General features: G+C 34.0%; 1 long non-coding RNA gene across 7 annotated transcripts; it reads left to right on the top strand.

The window, feature by feature from the left end:
* The first annotated feature begins 16,783 nt into the window (after positions 1–16,783).
* LOC135677235 (uncharacterized) lies at positions 16,784–20,774 on the top strand. Of its 7 annotated transcripts, none has more exons than XR_010514630.1 (6): positions 16,784–17,337; positions 19,135–19,312; positions 19,450–19,555; positions 19,630–19,704; positions 19,862–19,959; positions 20,538–20,774. It is a non-coding gene; the product is annotated as an uncharacterized LOC135677235 (long non-coding RNA). The 7 variants fall into 7 exon arrangements; XR_010514626.1 differs by lacking the exon at positions 19,862–19,959 and adding an exon at positions 19,793–19,861; XR_010514622.1 differs by having other exon boundaries at positions 19,793–19,959.
* The last annotated feature ends 295 nt before the right edge of the window (positions 20,775–21,069 follow it).

Raw genomic sequence — 21,069 nt, 5'->3', positions numbered from 1 at the left:
TATTTTGGACTCTTTCACTCATCTAGTGCCTTCATGAGTGACCTCAAGAGTTCTCCAAATATCAAAAGCTAAATCATAAATCGAAACGCGATTAAATTCATTTTTGTCAAGTGCACAAAACAAGGCATTCATAGCCATTGCATTTAAAGCAAAAACCTTCTTCTCTGATTCATCCCATTCGCTCATCGAAAGAGAAAATTTTTTAAATCCATTTTCAATAATATTCCAAAGCTTAAAATCCATGGAAATAAGGAAGATCCTCATACGAGTCTTTCAATACGTGTAATCCGACCCATTAAACATAGGCGGACATGTAATAGAGTGACCCTCTTACATGCTGGAGTAAGCCATTTCTCTTAGGTATTAAACTAAATATGAGAGTGAGCCTGGCTCTAATACTAATTGTTAGGATCGAAGCGGCACTAAGAGGGGGGGGTGAATTAGTGCAGCGGATTAAAACTCGTAAGTTTGAAATCGATTTCGTAAATGTGTAGAGATTTCGATTCGACGATGGATGACTTAGCTAAAATAGCTCGAGTAAAGATAGTCAAGAGTAGGGAGATGAAAACTAAATGATTTGCAGCTAAGTAGAGAAATGGTTCAGAAAATTAAACACTCACACATTCAAGGAACACCACGATGTATAGTGGTTCGGTCAAATGACCTACATCCACTTTCGAGGCCTTCTTCGATGAGGCTCTCAACTTCCACTAGCAAATCACTTTGAAGGGGAAGGACCAAATACCCCTCTTACAACCTTCTTACAAGTGATTCACACTCTTATAGATTTTTCCAAAGAGAAAGAGGGAGGTGAACACTTAAGCTATTGAAAACAAGACTTTTCTAGAGCTTTTTCTCACTTTTTAACTTCTCAGAAAGGTGTAATCTCTGCTGAGAATTGAGGGGTATTTATAGGCCCCAAGAGGATTCAAATTTGGGCTCCAAATTTGAATTACTTTTGGGTTTCCAGGTGCTGGCGGTGCCACCGCCTGTCAGTGTCTGACACTGACAATGTACTAGCGGTGCCACCGCTAGACCTCTCGGGTTCTGGGCGATGCCACCGCCCAGTCCGACAGTGTACAAGTGATGCCACCGTTGGACCTCTCGGGTTCTAGGCGTGGCCACCGCCTGGACTATTCTAACTCACTGGTTGGGCTCCAAACGTAGCCCAAACCAGTCCAAACTCGGGCCTAATTGGCCCCTAATTGGGTTATAGGATTCACCCTTAATCCCAACCCAAATTATATGCAAACTATGAAATTAAGACATAGCCCGAAGTAAATTTTTAACTGACAATGTCAAGTTTCCTTCCAGCGAGCTTTCCGACGAACTTCTGGCAAACTTCTGATACACCCTCGGATTTGTTCCGGCGGACTCCCAACAGGCTCCTGGTCTTGTGACGAGTTCAACGAGTCTTTGGCAAGTATCCGAACATTCTCGATGATCTCCGTGAACCTCTAACGATCTTTTCGACAGACTTCCGAAAACTTCGGCAAGTCCCCGATTCTTTCTCGGTTGGTTTCGGCAACACTTCCGATGATTCTTCGGACTTTCGACGGACTCTTGAAGACCCATCAAACTTGACTCCAGTAAACTTGCTTTATGTCTTCAAGCTATCGTAGTTAATCATGCACACTTAACTCAATAATATGGATTAGATCAATTAACTCATCAATTGACTTCATCATCAAAATTCGAGATTCAACAATCCCTTCATGTGATTGTATGAAATCATGAAATACTCATGATATTGTGTTAATTTAATAAATTGAATGAGTTGAAAATAATGATGAATGTTTGGAAAATAAATGATTGTATCATGTTTAATGATTTTACATGTTGAAATTATACATGATGAGTTGAAGTGATGATTTAAAAATATTTATTCAAATGCATGAATCGATAATCTTTTTGTCCAAATGAATCATGATTTTTCAGAATTATAATTTTTATGATTCATAATGAATTGAGAGATATTATACAGGAATCAAGATCGTTTATGTGTTCTCTCATAACATCTTTTAAGGTTTATGACTTGAATTTTATTGTGTAAAATTCTTTGAATTTATGAAGTATATCTTATTGCCAATTTTTATTGTTAATTTTCATATGATGATATGAAATCATTCAATACTCATGATATTATACAAATGAGAAGTTATAATCATGCATGATAGGATATAATGACATTTAGATATCATCATGATTTGAAATACTATGATTTGTTGCTAAAATGATGTATTATGAATCTCTTAGTATCATGTATGATATGCTCAAAATAATGATGAATATTTTAAAAATAAATATTTGTATCATATTTGATTATTTTATATTTTAATAATATGCATGATGAGTTGTAGTGATGATTGATTTATTTTTTGTATCATGCATGAAAAATGAAATGTAAGATTTTAAAATTATGCATATTTCTAATTGAAATCATAATGATGCATAAATATATTGAAATAAGGTTGATACTTTACCTTTGTCGTGCTTTGAAAATAATTGTAAAGAGAAAAAGAGATACAAAATTATATTCTTTCCTTCTTTTTGACAATAATAAAGGGGGCGATAGCTAACTTACTAGCTAGCTTGCACTAGTCAAGAGGAAGCAAAAATTTGCTAGCTTGCAAATTGCATGGAGAAAGAAGTGCTATCTTGCCTATCTCAAGAACCAAAATATACTAACTTGCACATCTAGCAAAATTAACAAATTTTCATATTTCAAGAAGCAAGAGTTGCTTTCTTGAACATCTCAAAACTGCTAGCTTGCTTATTCTAAAATATTGTAAAAATTGCTAGCTTATATGTTGTAGAACTTGCTATCTTACTACTTTGCATATCTATGATGATAGCAAAATTGCATAATGATAAAACTTGATGTTTATTATGCAACGATTTGAACTTGTATTTCTAAACATATGAGAATTAAACTTATCCTTTTTGTTGATGACAAAGAGGGAGAAGTATGATCATGTAATGCATGATGACGTGTTACAAATATTCATGATAAAATTTGTAATGACTTGAATTCAGCTTGAATTTAAGGTTCTGTAAATATGGCATATTGATAGGGGGAGTTTGGTTAAACTCCGGGAGTTAAGGTTAACTCCGTCATCAATTGGTTGTCATCATAAAAAAAGGGGAGATTGTTGAATCTCATATTTTGATGATAAAACCAATTGATAACTATTTATGATTTAATATACGTTTTGAGTGATGCAGGATGCTTCGATCAGGATGAGACAATTAAAGCAGGAAGAATCATATTGTGCCGGCGGAAAACATGTCAGAAGATTCAACATCAGGCCGAAGGATTGGTCGACGTATCGACATAAGGTTTTGAGCCATGGATTCGGGCATCGGGCCAAGATGAGCAGATATTACGCCAAGGATATCGGAGTTACGGAGTCAACTGGTCGATTGGGCAATAAGCCACAAGAGAGGATGATGCGCCGAAGAATCGGACGAAGCGTCGAGGGACCAATGACATATCGGACAACATGATTAATGCTTAGTATTAATTGTCTAGATCGAAGTGTGTTTTTACATATACAAGATTAACTACGATAGCAAGGCATGAAGCAAAATGAAGTTCCAAAGTTAAGGACGCGATTTCATTGGGAGTTCGGGAGTTCGTCGGAAGTCCGAACATTCGTCAGAAGTTCTAGCGGAACCAACCGAGAAGTCTCGGAGCTTGCTAGAGAAACTCATCGGAACTCGCCAAGAAGATCATCGTGAAGTCTAGGAGCTTGCTGGGAGTCCACCGGAACATTGCCGAGAGATCGTCAGAAGTTCACCGGAAAATCGTCGGAAGCTCGCCCGAAGAAACCAAGACGTAGGGACTTATTTAGCTTAACAAATGTCTTAGGAATCATAGTTAGCATGTAATTGGGTTTAGATTTGGGCCAATCCAATTAGGGGCCAGCTAGGCCCATGTAAGGACTGTGTTGGGCTCAATGAGAGGCCCAAATAGTGCCCCAAGAAGTCTCACCATTGTGGCACAATCTTTGAGACTATGTCAGGCGGTGGTACCGGTAGTCTGAGCGATTGTACAACCCCTGGCAAGGTGCCAAGCGATTGTACCGCCTAGCACTGCCCCCCAAGTGGTGGTACTGCCAGACCTGGGCGGTGGTACCGCCCAGGGCAGTGTCAGTGTCAAACTGACACTAGGCGGTGGTACCGCCCAACGCAAGCAGTGGTACCGCCCGTGCCCAAGAAACCCGAGATTAGAAAGTTTTAGACTCCAAGTTTGAATCAACTTGAAGCCTATAAATACCCCTCTCATCCTTGATTAAAACACACAAGCACATAGAGTTTAAAAGTAGAAAAATGCTGTAAAAATCTCTTGTGAGAATCCTCCTCTAGTCTAAGTGTTATAATTCTGTAAGAGAGGAGTGAGTGCTTATAAGGGTTGTATCCTAAATCCGGTAAAAGGAGAAGAGGGGTGTAAGAAGGAGATTGATCTTCGCCTATTAAAGGAAGATCGATAGTGGATGCCGGTGGCCTCGACGGAGGAGGAATCGGCAAAGTGGATGTAGGTCACGACGACCGAACCACTATAAAATTAGCGTGTTCTCTGGTTTGCATTTACTTCCTGCCATTTATATATTGCAAACTGAATCTTTACTTACCTACTGCATTCACTTCATAAACGTATGCTTTCAAAGTTAAGTTTCCGAAATCAGTTTTCATCGGAATCGGTTTCAATCGAAACGAAAATTTTTGAAGACGTGATTTTACCGCTGCACTAATTCACCCCCCGTCTTAGTGTCGACCTCTTGATCCTAACAAAGATATTGAAGCCAGCACATATACAATGCATGCATTGGTTGGCTATGCTAACCTACAAACTATGAAAATCGGAGGAACTTTGAAGCATCAGCTTGTTACTGTTTTGATTAATATGAGAAGCACTAATAATTTTATGGACAGGAAAGTTGCAGGTCGATTAGCCCACCACATTGAAGCCTATGATAGATTCGAAGTAAAGATCGCTGAATGATGGATTTTAACTTATGAAGCAATGTTCAAAGATAAAATTGATTATACATGGTCAGGAGTTTCTTGCAATAATTGCTACACTGAAAAACTGACTTGTTGCTTATACTATCAAAAAGTGGAGATCATATTACTTGATCAACGGATTGTGATGCGTTGTAGATACCCTATGATTGAAGTACTAAAAGAGAAGCTCCCCAAGTTGATGCTGCTCAGCCTTGAGGACAAGGCTGATTTGAAGAGAGAGAAATTGTTACGACCCTTTTTTATGAGCTTTTGAATAATGTTTATTGAGTCTGTTTAGTCCAGTTATTTATTGAGTCTATTTAGTTCAATTAGAATTAGGTAGAGATTTATTTAATATTTATTTATTATTAAGAGTCCAAGTCCTAGTAGACCCTAGGTGGAACTCTATAAATAGCAATGTAACCCTTTCTTTTAAGGAATTAATCAATCAATCAATCAATGAAATATTATTCCAGTTTGTTATGACAAACCTTAGGAGGCCGATCCCCTCAAAGAGATCATTCCCTTTTCTCCCCTTTTATCTTCTTTCTTTGGTGATAAGACTTTAGGGTCTTATCAATATATTAGATTAAATAATTTACAATTGATTTCATCATCAAAATCCAAGATTCAATAATACCGCCAGACTAAGTGGTGGTACCGCCTAGTGTCAATGCTACAAGCGGTGGTACCGCCCAACATAAGCAGTGGTACTGCTAGTATCTTGAAAATCGAGAATGAGACACTTTTAGACTCTAAGTTTGAATCTACTTGAGGCCTATAAATACTCCTCTCATCCCTAGTTAAAACACACAAGAATTGAGAGCAAAAAAAGTAGAAAAACATTGTTGTAATCTTGTAAGAACTCCTTTGAAGCTCTAGTGTTAGTGTGGTATATATATATATATACATATATATATATATAGTGGTACATCATAATGTACCTCTCGGTATACGTATACTGTACCGTACCATACCAAGCTGAGCTCGATACTTTGCTACCATACAAAATTATGAACCTTGATTACTCTAACTTCAACTTAAGCATTTTGACTAATGATTTTAGGTCAAACGAAGTTGATCGACCAGTTGACTTACGATGTTAGTTGCTTCTAATCATCTTATACATTGATTCAAACATGTGACACTCGTCATGCTTGGTTGCCTTATAACTCTTATGTTGTAAATAGAATCATAGCAATTTATGGATATTTTTAGTTTGCATGAACCAATATGCTATATCATTCTTCTGTGCAATTTTGCTATAAGATTTGCTTCTAATTGATTTAACTCTATTATGCAGTCTATATAGATAATCTAGTACATTTTGTTTGCCCAGATTAAAAGAAGATACATGTTGACTGTTGAGAATAGTCGATGTTGCGAAAATTACTTCTAGAACAACCTGATCAAATAACTTCTAAAGGATATAAAATATGTTATTAGTTTCGTATTGTATGTGTAAATGTCCTTTTCAGGTTTTTGTATGTCTAGCTATTGTGTTTTTTTCACTGAACTACAATAGGCGTGAGATAATTTTTTGTCAGGTATTGGAGTATTTCGATTTATGATCTTTTCTTGAGCCGTGGGAATGTATTTTTTAACTAAAAATATCTTTTATTAAACTTTATATTGGGTAAGTAACGGGTGGCATGGTCCTATGTTTAGGTATAGACTGAAACAAAAGTCCTTTATACAGAAAAAATGATTTATGTTGTTCTCCACTTGAGTTTACCTTTTTTAGAACATTTCATAAGTAATCATTTATCAACTGTTCATTCAGGATATCATTAATATGAATATGTTGCATAAAGGGAGATTTTTATGAATAAGTACAACGGGAACTATTGTGTGAAGTCACTTTGGATGATTAACTTTAGTTTCCACTAATCAAAAAGATTGCTTAGCTGTTGATATTACTTTGACTTGTCTTGTTTTATGAGTTTGTATTGTTTTTAATCTATTATATATTAATCGTCTAATATCATGGACTACATTGTTTTGCTGAAGTTAATATGAAATGGATGTTCTTATTGGTCTGAAGACTCTGAACGTAGATTGCCGTGTTTCCATCTGGCCAATTAAAAAGTATTTAATTAACACTCTTTGTGAGCCTTCTTTCCTTTCGATTCCTTCTTCTTCTTCAAGTCTCTCTTACATACTAGTGTATCATGTATTTGCACATCTATACTTCCTTACATATTGATTCGATTTAGGATCGATAACGATCGAGTATTCAAAATAATGTACCTTATTCTACATATCAAGAATTAAAATTTAATACCGTACCAGAGTTTCGAAATTCGTTCAGTATAATACGGTATTATATACCGAACAGTATATATATATATATATATATATATATATATATATATATATATAATCGTTTTTGTCGAGGCAACGTCGCCTCTCTTCTCCCTGTGTGCGATGAGAAGTCATCAACAAATGAGGAGAGAGAGCGACATCGATTAACGATACCGTCCGGTAATAGGCAATCTGTATACCGATCTATTAGCAAATCGATACGTACCGCCCGGTATGAATGGTATTATTTAAAATTAAAAACCTTGCTACATATTATGCATAGATAACAAAATTGATATGCTTCACTATACTAGAAAGTTTCGATGATTTAATTGCACAAAGTCCACTAATTCATATTCTCGTACCTCATGCCTCGTGCCATGAGTTTGAAAGAGCAACTCGAGGATTATTCAAAGATGATAGTTGGTGATGCCTCGTGCCATGCTTCTCCTCCTTTTAATAATTTCTATTATCTTTATAAATTTCTTATTATACAATATTAATAAAACTATAAGTCTCAATTATTTATGATTGACTACGTAGATCTTTTGCCATTATTGAAATATGTAAAAAATCATATGTTTAGTTCAATATAGTTAAAAGCGTTAGATGGTGTTATAGGCCTCACGGTCCCAAAATTTTTGATGTGCTCCTGAATATTATAATTTAAAAATTATATATCATAATTAATAAAAATAAATAACTATTGTTATTCAATATAAATAAGTGCACCGCTAGAGAGCTCCCAGGAAGGCAATTGTTGCTCACCACAGAAGGCAGCTGCTGTTCTCACCAACTTAAACAAACAATAATGTTCTCTCAAACTTAGATAAAAATAATCAAATTTGATTCTCTAAAAATTGAAACATAACCATAAAAATTAATAAACAGTAAAGAAGACAGTGGTGAACTAGAAAGAGAGAAAAGGGAAGAGCAATTGGGGAATAAGGGGGTAATGAGGGCCCGGGGGGAGGGGGGGGTGGGGTGGAGGTGGGGTTTACGGTGAACAAGGTAGAGGTAGGAGAGAGGTGGAAAGAGAAATAGAGACATACTGGGAGGGAGGGGAAGAAGCTACCCCTCCTACTACCATCGGAGGAAGACATCGCTACTACCACTAGAGGAAGACGTTGCCAGGGAAGATGGCTATTGTCATCGTTCATCGATGGGAGGAACTCTATCGTTGTGCAGAAATGCAGTGGGAAAGAGGGTTTCTATGTTAGGGTTCTTCCTTGCGCGTGGTCTCTAGCATTATGCGAACAGATAATTAGCTCAATTGAACTAATTGTCTTGTGTTTGGTATGACTTGATGAATAACTCGGTCGATTGAACCAGATAGGATTGTTTGGTTCGCCTCGAGCTTAACCTGGACTGAGTTGAACTAGGCGAGCGCCCGACTCAACTAAGGGTCGTGCCTAAGTAAAGATGCTTACCTAGCCTAATAGACGGTTGCTCAGGCCTCACCTCATCTTTCTCGAGTGCCTAAGCGAATGCTTGGGCATCCAGTAACTCTACTAGTTTAGTTAAATTTAAAGTATTTAAATATTTATTTATATTTTTTATTAAAAAAATTTTATATCTTCCTTTACTTCTTCTCGTACTACTAACATTAATCATTTCACCTTTTCTAACTATCGCATCCAAAGATCTTTTAAGCATATATCAAATATCATCTTAAATAATTTTATCTCATCTTATTCTCTATCGAAATAATTTATATTGTTCATAAATAAAATATTTGGTTTCCTATCTTTCATATTCTTATCTCAACTTTATAAGTTCATTTTTATGATTCTGCTAACCAGAAGTTGCTTATGTAATTGATATCCTTTTTGTCTAATATCTACTCATCCTTAATTTGGTCCAAGAGGTGTTAATATTCCAGAATATAGTACTATTTGTCTTGTCAAATGAGCAAAATTTGATAGCATTTATTTGAAAGTATGCTGCCTGATATTTAGCAATTCCCTATGCGTTGGATAAGTACATCTAAACATAGATGTCTAAGCACAATTGTGGCCTTAATGTTTCATCTTGTCACAGTAGTCAAACATAGTAAACAGTGGAGGAAAAGCATCATTCTCTTCAAAACATTATTATGCGTCAAATAGATAGAGCATAAGAATCTCAAATTGCCAACTATATTCTCTTTCTACTATATTGTTGTACATTTTGTCCTTATCTCTCATTCTTATTTATAAACAGTAATGTTATCATGGTTATGATCTGATTGTATATCAAATATTATCAAAACAAGTGATTATGATAATCTGCATTGAGTTTAGGAGTCTGTAAACAAAAATCTAACATGTATTTTTTATGCCATTCAGTCAATATTGCTTTTGGGCTATTCAGTCTATACCTATTATTCTCTAAAGAACTCTAATCAGTGTATTCTGGTGTACACCCTTTGATTGTAATCCTTCGTTATCATACTATTTCTAATCAGATTTTTCATGTGATGTTATGAAAGAATATTTGAAGTCCACAGATTCATCTATAGAGCTTGAAGTTCAGATTTAGTTTGCTCATCTCATTGCATAAACCTATAGATATCATGTCACAGTATCTACTTAAATGGAACAAGAATCCAGACTCATTATGCATGCTCTTTTTCACTCCATATTTACATAGGTCCAAGCTGCCCCAAGACAATTGTTGCATAGAACGTGGGATCGTACTTAGCATGAGGGAATTCAAATTTTACCATCATGCAGGGTCTGGTACTTAAACTTTTGCATTCAAGATGGACAAAGCAAATATGCTAAAGTTCATGATAAAGGTACAACACAATCCCATTTTAACATGAATGGAACTAGAGTTCGAGTGCATGCTATGCTTGCAGATTGATACTAATTAAGCACATGATAGTGCTTTTAAAATCCTGTGCATGCTATGCTCCAAATGTATAAACATAATATATAGTATTGTGCTAACCTACATGCTATTTTTAATTAATTGCAAGATATTTTGCCTTGAGCTTACTTGTGGCTAACATAGACTTGCCTCTTGTATATAACATAATTTCATTACATCTATAGCTTCTTGTATGATTTATGGTACATCTATAACTTCTTCTCTTTCTAAGATATCAATTTTTGATGAATTTTCCCCATAGAGTCTAAGACCAAGCTTTTTAACAATGTTTTTTGTCTTGATGATTGCCACAGTCATAGTTTGTGCTGTGTGGTGGTAGTGCCATGTTGCTTTTTTGTTGACTTGCTTTCTATTTAAGTAGATTATATGATACATGTATTGTACAATCATGAAAATGAGGATTTACCAAAATAATGATGTAGATGATGATGCTAATTTGCTAAGGTATCCTGGTGAGGGCTAGCCATGGTTTGGATTCTAGTGGCCTAATGGTCAAGGCTGCATGATAAAATCAGATGGAGGTTGCTGGCAGTGGTATAAGTTTTTGACATAAATATATTAAAATTTATAAATACCTAGAGCACCCTCAAATGTTTTTCAAATAATAATTGTTTCAAAGGAAGTGATCAGAAGTTATTGTTACTTATCTTAAGATGGCAGGGAATGGTGACAGACGAAAAGAAAAATAGATTTTAACATGTGGTTAATTTCTCTTTATTAATATAATCTCACAAGCTATGAACATGCTGTTATTATGAATCATCACTTTTTTTTTCTACTCTCTTTTTGTAGGTCAAAGAATTGTGTATCTTACTTGCTGATTGATCACGTCGCTATGAGAACACATCTCTCTCTCTCTCTCTCTCTCTCTCTCTCTCTCTCTCTCATATTTATTTAATCTCGGATAACACTCTCTTTTTCCTTTTGCATGATGTTGTGTTAATTACTCCTTATATTATATAAGCTTGGTTGGGTTATTTTAAACTATGTAGTTTGTCCATTTGTATTCTCTTTTGGATGATGTTTGTCCAATTTATATTTTCTTTTATGAGTGAAGCTAGATCTATGTTTGCCACTTGAGTCCTCTTGTTTGCTTCACCGATTAGTAGGAGAATAATTATTGGTACGATTACTGAGACAAAGTTAAACTTGAGGTAAAGCGAAGAATTATTGCAACCACTTGACGTCGATGTCTATGAAAGTATACGAAGGACAACTTACCTTAAATTTGATATGTTCTCTATAAATTGTAAAAAGATATAAATAAGATTTTATTAGTATGATAAATAATTAATATTAAATATAATTTATAATCAATATTTATATAATTTTTTTACATTAGGATCTATATTGTAATAACACGATACAATTACACCATTAGAGAATGAGCAAATTATTTTCTGGAATAATTAACTCTCTATAATAATATCATCTCTCTATAAGAGTTGATATATAATATTTATTAGTGTCGACAATAAATCTAATCGTGTTCTAATACAATATTGAAATTGAATGGTCGGATATACCACAAGACATAATTTTATTAGTAATTTTTTTCTAAATTTTTAAAAATTATGAATTAAATTATACTAAATATGAATTTACTAACATTATGGATGTCTTGGTCTATATGAACTTTGGTCCTATGATTAATGATCTGTAAATATTGCTCGGCCTTAAAACTATTTGTGAATGTTTTCTTAATCTCCTCTCTTATTATAATTAGTATATGTTTAAGATTTCGGGTTGATCTATCTCATCATTTGTATACTTTTACAATAAAGAGTGGACCCAATAATAAATATATATAACTTTATGATTGATTATGCTTGAGTTACACACTTGTTGATTAATGGTAGCTTGCTAATATCCTTTAACATTAAATCCATACAATGAACTGCATATAGAGTCTAATTCATATAGTGAGCTACACATGGAATCCAAAATAATATATTTTTTTCATCAATTGTAAATCGACCTTTTTGAAATTGGCTCTATTATTGGTCTAGATAATATACCATGGTTTGATCTCCTCTATTATAGTGTCCGTTAGGTTTTCAATATTGTTTTTATCTTGAATCTTGTTCAAAGCATTAACTGATTTATAAAATAACTATCCGTCTACAACAATACATAAGAAAATTAATGATACTTATTCTTATTGGTATTATCTAACTATCACACATTAGCGCTACCTCATATTTGTCTCACTACCTCTTGAAGGATTTAATCCAATCCTACAGCTTTGTCACATTATTTAAATATACATCGTGGATCTCTTTTGGTGTTAGAGATTGGATCCCTGTACCAGCCTTTTGAATAGAAGAGACCATTTAGTTATTGCCTTCCCAATATCCCATTACTTTTCTTTTATATATACATCGTTAATCCGTATATGCTTCATTATTTGTGAATGATAGACTTGTGGATCAATATCAATAATATCTTGTGCTAATCTCCTATTAAGTCCTATGATAAAACAATATATTCTACCCTACCTCATGCTACCAATCCAGCTCGATTGAGGAGGGGTAGTTGGCTACCTCATGTTGGCTGACTTTTGGAATCCCTATGGAGTAGATCTACTATCACATCTATGCTTTCATTGTGAGTCACGTCGTCGATGTCTCATTGCTTCCTTACACATATACTGATGCTCTAGTGATGCACGAATACTAGCTTGGAGATTCAGGTTGATATCATCGTTGGGACCCTCATATTTATCATAAATCGGTTCATGCGTAGCCTTGTAGCATTCTTCCTCAACTTTTACTTTCTTTTTAATTATTTCTTCGCTTGCCTATTGTAACTTATCTTGAAATGATTTACGAGTTTATGTCGGAACCTTATTGCATTTTGCATCATCAGGATACAAATGATGATGTTGCCTATTGTAACTTATTTTTTATACCTGTCAGCCAATGCATCTTCACCCAATTGATTCCTTCACCCTTATTGACGTAGTCATAATAAATGCATAGCTAATAATGACGGTTCACAACTATCTTTTTGGCATGATCCTAAGTATCATCATGTGCCTGTTTGTTCGGTGTTATGTTCCTAGTAAAATTGAATCAAATAAGTAAGAAACGATTAGCCCTAATTTGAAATAAAAAGGTGTAATTATACATAATAAATCATACTTTGCTACCATAAACATGTCAATCAACTTATTCGGCATTAAATATATAGAATTGGACTCAATGTAGGTTAAATTATGATGAATTCATAATTAAATATACTAATCACAATATTAAAAATACTAATTACTCCTTAATTAACCCTCTTTTACCATAATAAATATGTTAAATACTCTAATAATTATTAAATACATAAAATGATCCAATAAAGGTAAAATTACGATAAATTTATCATTAAATACACTAATCATAATATTATAAAAATTAATTAAACTATAATTAGTCCTATTGTACCATTATAAATATGTTAAACACCTTAAGATACATTAAATACATAAATTTGATCCAATATAGATCAATTTATGATAAAATCATCATTAAATATATTAATCATGGTATTAACATAGTTAATTACCCCTAATTATTCCTCTTTCATCACTATAAGCATATCAAACACTCTATTCGGCATTAAAGATATTTCATGGACCCAATATCAGTTAAATTTTGATTAAATCAATGTTAAACATACTAATCATAGTTTTAACATTGTTAATTAATCTCTAATTTATCTTTTTTCACCACTATAAATATGTCAAAGCATCCTACTAGGTATTAAATGATCCAATATAGGTCAAATTTTAATTAAATCATCATTAAAACTACTATTCATAGCATTACACGTAAATCACCTATGTACGAAGTATAAAGATTTGACATATAAGAGTCTAATTTTGAAAAATCAACATTAAACTCTAATCACAATATTAATAGCCTTAATTACTCATTAATTAACATTATTATACCATCATAAAGACCTCAAACAACAGTTTAATATTGAGAACATAGAATAGGTTTAATCATCTCATAAATCATAAAAAATTAAGAAAAAAATATATAACTTCGATTAGAGAGTTCTTCCTCTAACTTGGGTGTTAATCCTTCATAATTAGTCTTCTAAGCTTAATCCAAATCACAAATCATAGCTTTGTGAAGTTTCAAGAGAGTGCAAAATGTAAATGAGATAAAGAAGTGAGTGAGAAAAAGATAGAGAGAGTAGGAGAGTTTGAGAGAGTGAAAGGGGGTGAAAGAAGGGGAGGAAAGCATTTGAAACTCTTTCGAATAGATCTAATTGTTGGAACCGATTAGATTTTAGTCATTTGTATGTATCGCTCATATTGGTGGTATGTACCGTTGTGGTACCACATCATACTGGTATGTACCGCCCATACTGATGGTACCACATTACGACAAACATTGATATCAATCATATTGCTTCGCAATTCTTTTATTTTCCTAAGAATGGATATTTTACTTTGTTGAGTACATTATGTATTGAACAATTTATGTGAGGTTTTTGTTTGCCAATTTGGTGGCATTTCCTTTTTGTGAGTTTGCATGTTGTTGACAAACAAGTCATCTTATGTGTTCTATATCCTTAATGATATTTCATGCTTGTGGGTTTTAAACACGAGTGTATTTGGTAACACAAGAAGGATGACATCAGCTGTATTTTGGCAAGACCTAAGCGATTAAGGATAAGAAACTATCAGATGTTATGTAAGCACGATATTGTTAATCCATCTCTTTCCTTTCTGAATTGCAAATTGGTCCTTTAAAATCTCTTATTGACTTGATGACTATGCGAGCAACAAATTCTCTTTGCATAGTGTTAATTTTGCTGTTTTTCATCACATCATAAATCTTTTATGTTATGTTCTATACTGTTACTGCTAATTGGTACCAGTTTGTTTATGAAATGACAAATCTTGCTAACTGGTATTAACTTTGTTAATTATCTTCCTACTGTTTTTCCTCACATCACAAATCTTCACATCACAAATCCTCACATCACAAAAGAATGTTAATGAAAGTCTATTTCTAACATAGCCTAGCAAGCCTAGCATTGACATTAATTTGTTGTGTTTTGATATAAAATTTACATCACAATGACTAGCTATATGTAATCAAAATGATATTGATCATTGTCAAAATATAACAAATGAATACTCGAGAATTGTAAGTTGTCTCCATCCTACTATAGTCAAGTAGTTCAACATTGGGGAGAAAGCTTTACTTATTAATTGGTTGATAGAGGTAAACAAGCCATTGTAAATAAATACTTGGGAGTTTAAACTAAAATTATTATCATATTTTGTCCTATTATAAAAACATTATTTGATTACATAAAATATTGCTTGATGGGTGCACTACCAATTTGAGTTACTAGATGAAAAATTTCTACTAAATGTAAGCTTTATATATACATATTCTTGAAGTGTTGATAGCATCAAGAAGAAAGATATAATTGGCTTGAGTTATCTGCCTAAATATATCGAATGGTAACAGTCTTGTCTTTGAAGTTATCTGCCTAAATGCATTTTATATTTGTTAATTTGTCGTCAATGAACTGTTATTTGATTATTTGTGAACATTGCTTCTAGTAAGTATAACTCATGCCACAATCTACTCTCAAATGGTTGAAGTTTTGCACAGTATCTTGCGAACCACACACTGCTAATTCAGTATACCATCTTCATCGAGATTTATGCTGATGCTTAATTCTCTTTCAATTACTTCGAAACAATGTTATTCATTGTCTTATAATTATTAGCTTTTCGATTTTCACATCCCACATTTTATGTTTCCTTATCATTACTCTGCCATAGGTGGATGGTGTATTTGCAAGTCAGTGCCAGAATTAGTAATTTACTCGCTGGCCTTTCTTACAACATAATACTCTTTAGCGTCGATTGATAAAGGTCATAACTTAACAAAATTAAATGTTATATTCTAATTTTAAATAGATAGAAAAAAATTGCAAAATAAATTATCATATTTTGCATTTGTCTTATATAATATTTTGTTTGGTAGTTATACAAGTAAAAGGAAATTGCAACTATGATTCATATCTTATCCTAGTCATGTATAGGTTAGTTTACTAAGTCAGTGTTGTTAAAGGTGCTACGTGCTCATAGCGAGACACTTATCAATATAAAAATATAATCAATGTGAATGACAGTAATTAAAATAAAAATTACATAGAATGTAAATATTATATCACTTCATAATGAAAATATCACCGTTAAAACATTGGTAATTCATGTAACAGCTAAGAAGCATTGAATTATTAAATTGACCAAATATAATAACAAAAGTAACAAAACTAAAGAAAATTAGCATCAAAAGTCCAAGAATTTTGATAAGAATTGTGACAATGATAATTTAAAATCCTAACAATACAATAATTAATATATTTCAGTGGCAGATGGGGCAGCCATTGGGGGGCGAAAAAAGCTAGAAGAGAAGAGAGCATTGGTGGGAGGGGAAAGCTAGCTAAGAGCAAGTGAAGTGGTTGGGGAAAAAGCATAGAGAGAAAGAAGAGGAGGGATGGGGGAGAGGGGGAGGAGGGGTTATTGTTGGTCATCGGTGATGTCGAGAGCCGTCGGGAAAGTGATAGAGAGAGACGAGCTGGGTCGAGGGCGGAGAGAGGGAGAGCTAAGGGAGAGGGGAGGTGATTCTGTTGGGGAGAAGTAGAGAGCGGGGGAAGGTGGTTGTATCACTGGCCTTCGGGTTGTCGACAGACACTGAGAGAGAGAGAGGTACTGTTGTCAGAGGTGAGGGGAACAATGCGGCGAGAGAGACAAAAGAGGGAGTTACTACAACGAGATGTGTAGGAGGAGGGGACAATACGACACGAGCATGAGGATTGATACCATTCATATAATTGGTTGGTTATTTTTTTTACCTCTTTCATTATTTTAAACCTCTCATTTTGTGCATTGAGAAAGAAAAATCTGGTTTTAAAATGATTAATGCAAGTGAATATGCCATTTCAAGCATTCAACTTTACTATGTCTTTTTTTTGGTTCTATATTTAAGTATGCTAATATTTTGTAATTAATTGTACTTTCTCTGTGATACTGCTTCGATCTGAGCTTCGCACTGTGGAGCATTTTTGAAAGTCTTCTCAAGATTGTATCTTGATCTTGTACGGTACTAAATATTTGTCCAGGTAATTTTGCATTCTATACAAAGATGTTTGTTTCACTATCTTGTCGGTATTGCATTGCAATCTTGGTATTTGTCTCAGCTCCTGATTCATGATTGACATGCAGCTATATTTGTTTTGTGATGGCAGTGAAGAGGGAATCATATGGGAAAAAGGGATAGAGGACCACCATACTAGACGAAAAATGGGATAGAGTGATAATGTTTGTCATTACCAACTATTTTTACTTAAAACAAAAATATACATAATTATTTTTATTTGTTTTTCCCATCAGTACTTGCAAAATCCCTTATAATATTATAAAACTTCAGAAAGTCTGAATGTTGAATATTTTTATAAATAGATCACAGTGGAACCATTGTAGTGAATAGAGATTTTTTGGATGTATGCATGGTTGAACCCATCATATATGGAGAACTCATCCTTGCTTTACACTCTGAGCATTGTCAACCCTTCTTTTATGGTAGCTTTAGCGCTTATGAGGGATCATGAGGACATTTTGCTTAGTTTGTTTGCCCAGGATCTTAGCTTATAATCATTCTCATACAAGTTGGAGGTGATCTCCTCTTTGGAGGAGGAAGACTCTCTTTCATGTAGATGAAGCAGTATGTTACTCTTTCGTGGTCATTTTCATAAATTACTTGACTTTGGGGCCAATCATGTACTCTCTCCAAACCAATTCATAAAGCATGTCATATATTCAAAATTTATGACTTGGTATTAAGATATTATTTAATCACATGTTAGAACAACCATGCTAGTCAGCTTTGCTTTCTTCTTTTACTTCCCAGTCTTGCAAAGGGACAACACTTTTGTTCAGCTATTATAGGAAATTCTATACTTGCTCAAGTTGTTACAATGGATGTAGAATTTTCATAAGCCCAATTCAATTAACATTTATCTTTTACAATAGTTTGTTGGAGGGAAAAAAAATGCAAAATTCATTTTTATATTAGCTTGTACTACTGCTCCCACCATTATTTTTATTGACGAGGCTAGTAAACTAAAAATATTGTTAATCTTCCATCAATGATGATTCTTTTGCATTTTCATGCTGATACTTCACACTATTATTTTTAATCTGAAGTGATAAACTATAAGTATCTGTTTCTTGATCAATCCCATATATGACTAAGTTTATCCTGGATTCTTATGTTCTAGGGTTTTTGCTTGTTTACACTCATCAAACTGGGAACATCTCTCCTTTGCAAGAGAAAGACACTCTTTCATGGAGATGGGAGTTTTTCAGCAACCACTTTCTTAGTTGCTGGACTTTGGGGACAATCATGCACCCTCTCCAAATCAATTTGTAAACTGTCATATATTCAAAATTTATGACATGGAATTCAGTTTTATGTAGTTGCATATCAGAACAGCACACTAGTAACCTTTGTAACTGAAGCTTCCTTTGCTTTCCAGCAATGCAAAGGAATAGTACTCGTTGATTATGCTTGCTCAAGCTGTTACAATGGGTGTGGAACTTCACGAAACCCAATTCTATTAACATTTAATTTTTTACAATAGTTTTTAGAGGGAACATTTACGTAAAACAGTGTTTATATCAGCTAGTATGACTACTTCTAGCATTTTCTTTTAACAGGGTTAGTGAACTAATTATTGATCTTCCATTAGCAATGATTCTTCTGCATCTTTGTATTGATATATTATTGTTCTTAATAAAGTGATGAACTTGAAGTATCTATTTTTCGATCAATCCCATATAAAACTCATTAAGATTGTTGTAGATTCTTATATTGTCTACTTGAGCTGATTGTGTGCTTGCCCTTCGCATGTTGACAGCGTTGTGCAGGAGAGAAGATCAAGGAGAGCATGCAATCATGTGGAAAATGAAAAATGAGCTTGTAGTAAACTGGTGTGAGCTATGATGATGGATGGTTTTGGTACTTGCTAGTTGCTGCATCTATTGGTTCATTTGTCCTCGGCAGAAAATCGGAACTTTGACATATTCCAAGATTGGGTATTGGATTCCGAGGATCATGTTTTCTGATTAGAATCTTGCTGGAAGAGCTAAACATCTGTCTTCTTTCTCTCTAAACATTGTTTCCTTCTATTGGACTCTTATTTTCTTACTATTTGATACTATTCTTGTTTCAGCAGTACACAAGAACCTTAAGCGATGTGGGACTGACGAAGTGCAATGGTGAGAATAAGACCTGGTGGCTGCTTTGAAGCATTTTATTAGCGTCGAGGATACGCATTGGTGAGAATTGACCTGATGACTACTTTGGAGAATCTTGATTTTTGCCTGTGATACATGTCAACTTTTGCAAGCAGGTGGTTTGAGTTTTGAGTGTGGTATAATGAAATTCATGGATGCCCCTTTTATTGTCAATTCATAGATGGCAACAGGTCAGGTTTTTTTTATACTCATGCTTATCAATCAACTTAAGCTTTCTTGGTTAATGTATTAATTGGCTTTGGGATATATATATGTTAGGGAAATAGGTACTCTAATCGAGTGCTGGATGAGTTTTGGTACACTACATTAATTAGGGTTTGGATTCAGGTATGACAAATTATACAAGTATCTTGCTTTTGCGATTGGATGGGTTTTGGTACATTGCATTTTGGATTCATGAATCGCTGGCATAACACTTTTTTTTGGTAAGTGCTGGCATAACACTTGCTAGGAAATGGTTCTTACAAATTGATTGATATCTTTGTGCAATAGTGTTTGGAAGGTTTTTTAAATTAGACTTAATGAGAAATAACTAGAGTTTAGACCATCATCTAACTTTTAATTTGAAGTGCATGATTGGGCTAGAGAACTTGGATTTAGTTATAAATCAGTATGCACATAATTCTAAAGGGACACAATGAAAATATTTTGATTTATGCATATCATTATCTATCGTATAGAATTGTTTTGTTTGTTATTTCAGTTCTTTGACATCTTAAAAACTTTTGAGACATCCATGTAGTTTGTACATGGCTTTTCACTCAGGCCCCTCTTCCTTTACAATACTCTCCACCAAACTACTTTTTTGGGATCTTGTAAACTTTTGTTTTTCTTTCTCATTAATACTGCCATGTGAAATCGAAGGACACTAAGGGACATATAATCTTGTGTGGTAACTAAGAGGTAATTGATGGAGTAATACATACAAAATTTATTCTTGCATTTGAATAGTTGTTTTCTTAGCTTGATCTGATTTCTCTATTTTTTTTCCCCTCTTAAGCAGTGTAGTGCATGTTCTACTCTCAAACGGTGATTGTGCAGCTCCCAAATGGTTCAAATATTGGACAAAAACTTGCATACTACATACTACCTGTTGAGGGTCCTGCTTTTGTGAGTTTTAAATTGCTAGATTTAATTTCTTTAAATTTTTTTAAAATAGTGTTATTCAGAATCTGATTCTTGTCTACTTTCTGATTTCCAGCTTTAGTATTTCAATTTCATTGTTGATCATTTTCAGTTATAGTTGGAGCATTTGGTTGATGATTGATATCCTACTCTAGATTATAACTAGGAAGCATATAGGGGTGCTCTTTCTTTGCACTCATCTCTGTGTGCTAGCCGAAAAGGGTGGTAACTCAAAAATAATCTAATGGATGAATTTCATTTGTAACTCAACAAAATGAAAGGATAATGCAACCAAGGTTGCATAAGCTTGAAAGAACTGATTTTGCATTTATTTGATCCATGGTGTGACAAATTAAGCGGGTTGGTACATAATGGTCCCCACCATGGATCTTGGATCTCAATAAGCTTTG

Source organism: Musa acuminata, chromosome BXJ1-1, assembly GCF_036884655.1.
Source record: "Musa acuminata AAA Group cultivar baxijiao chromosome BXJ1-1, Cavendish_Baxijiao_AAA, whole genome shotgun sequence".
NCBI classification, from domain to species: Eukaryota; Viridiplantae; Streptophyta; class Magnoliopsida; order Zingiberales; family Musaceae; genus Musa; species Musa acuminata.
Note: the sequence above shows the minus strand (reverse complement) of the source record. Positions and strands in the feature narration are given on the sequence as shown.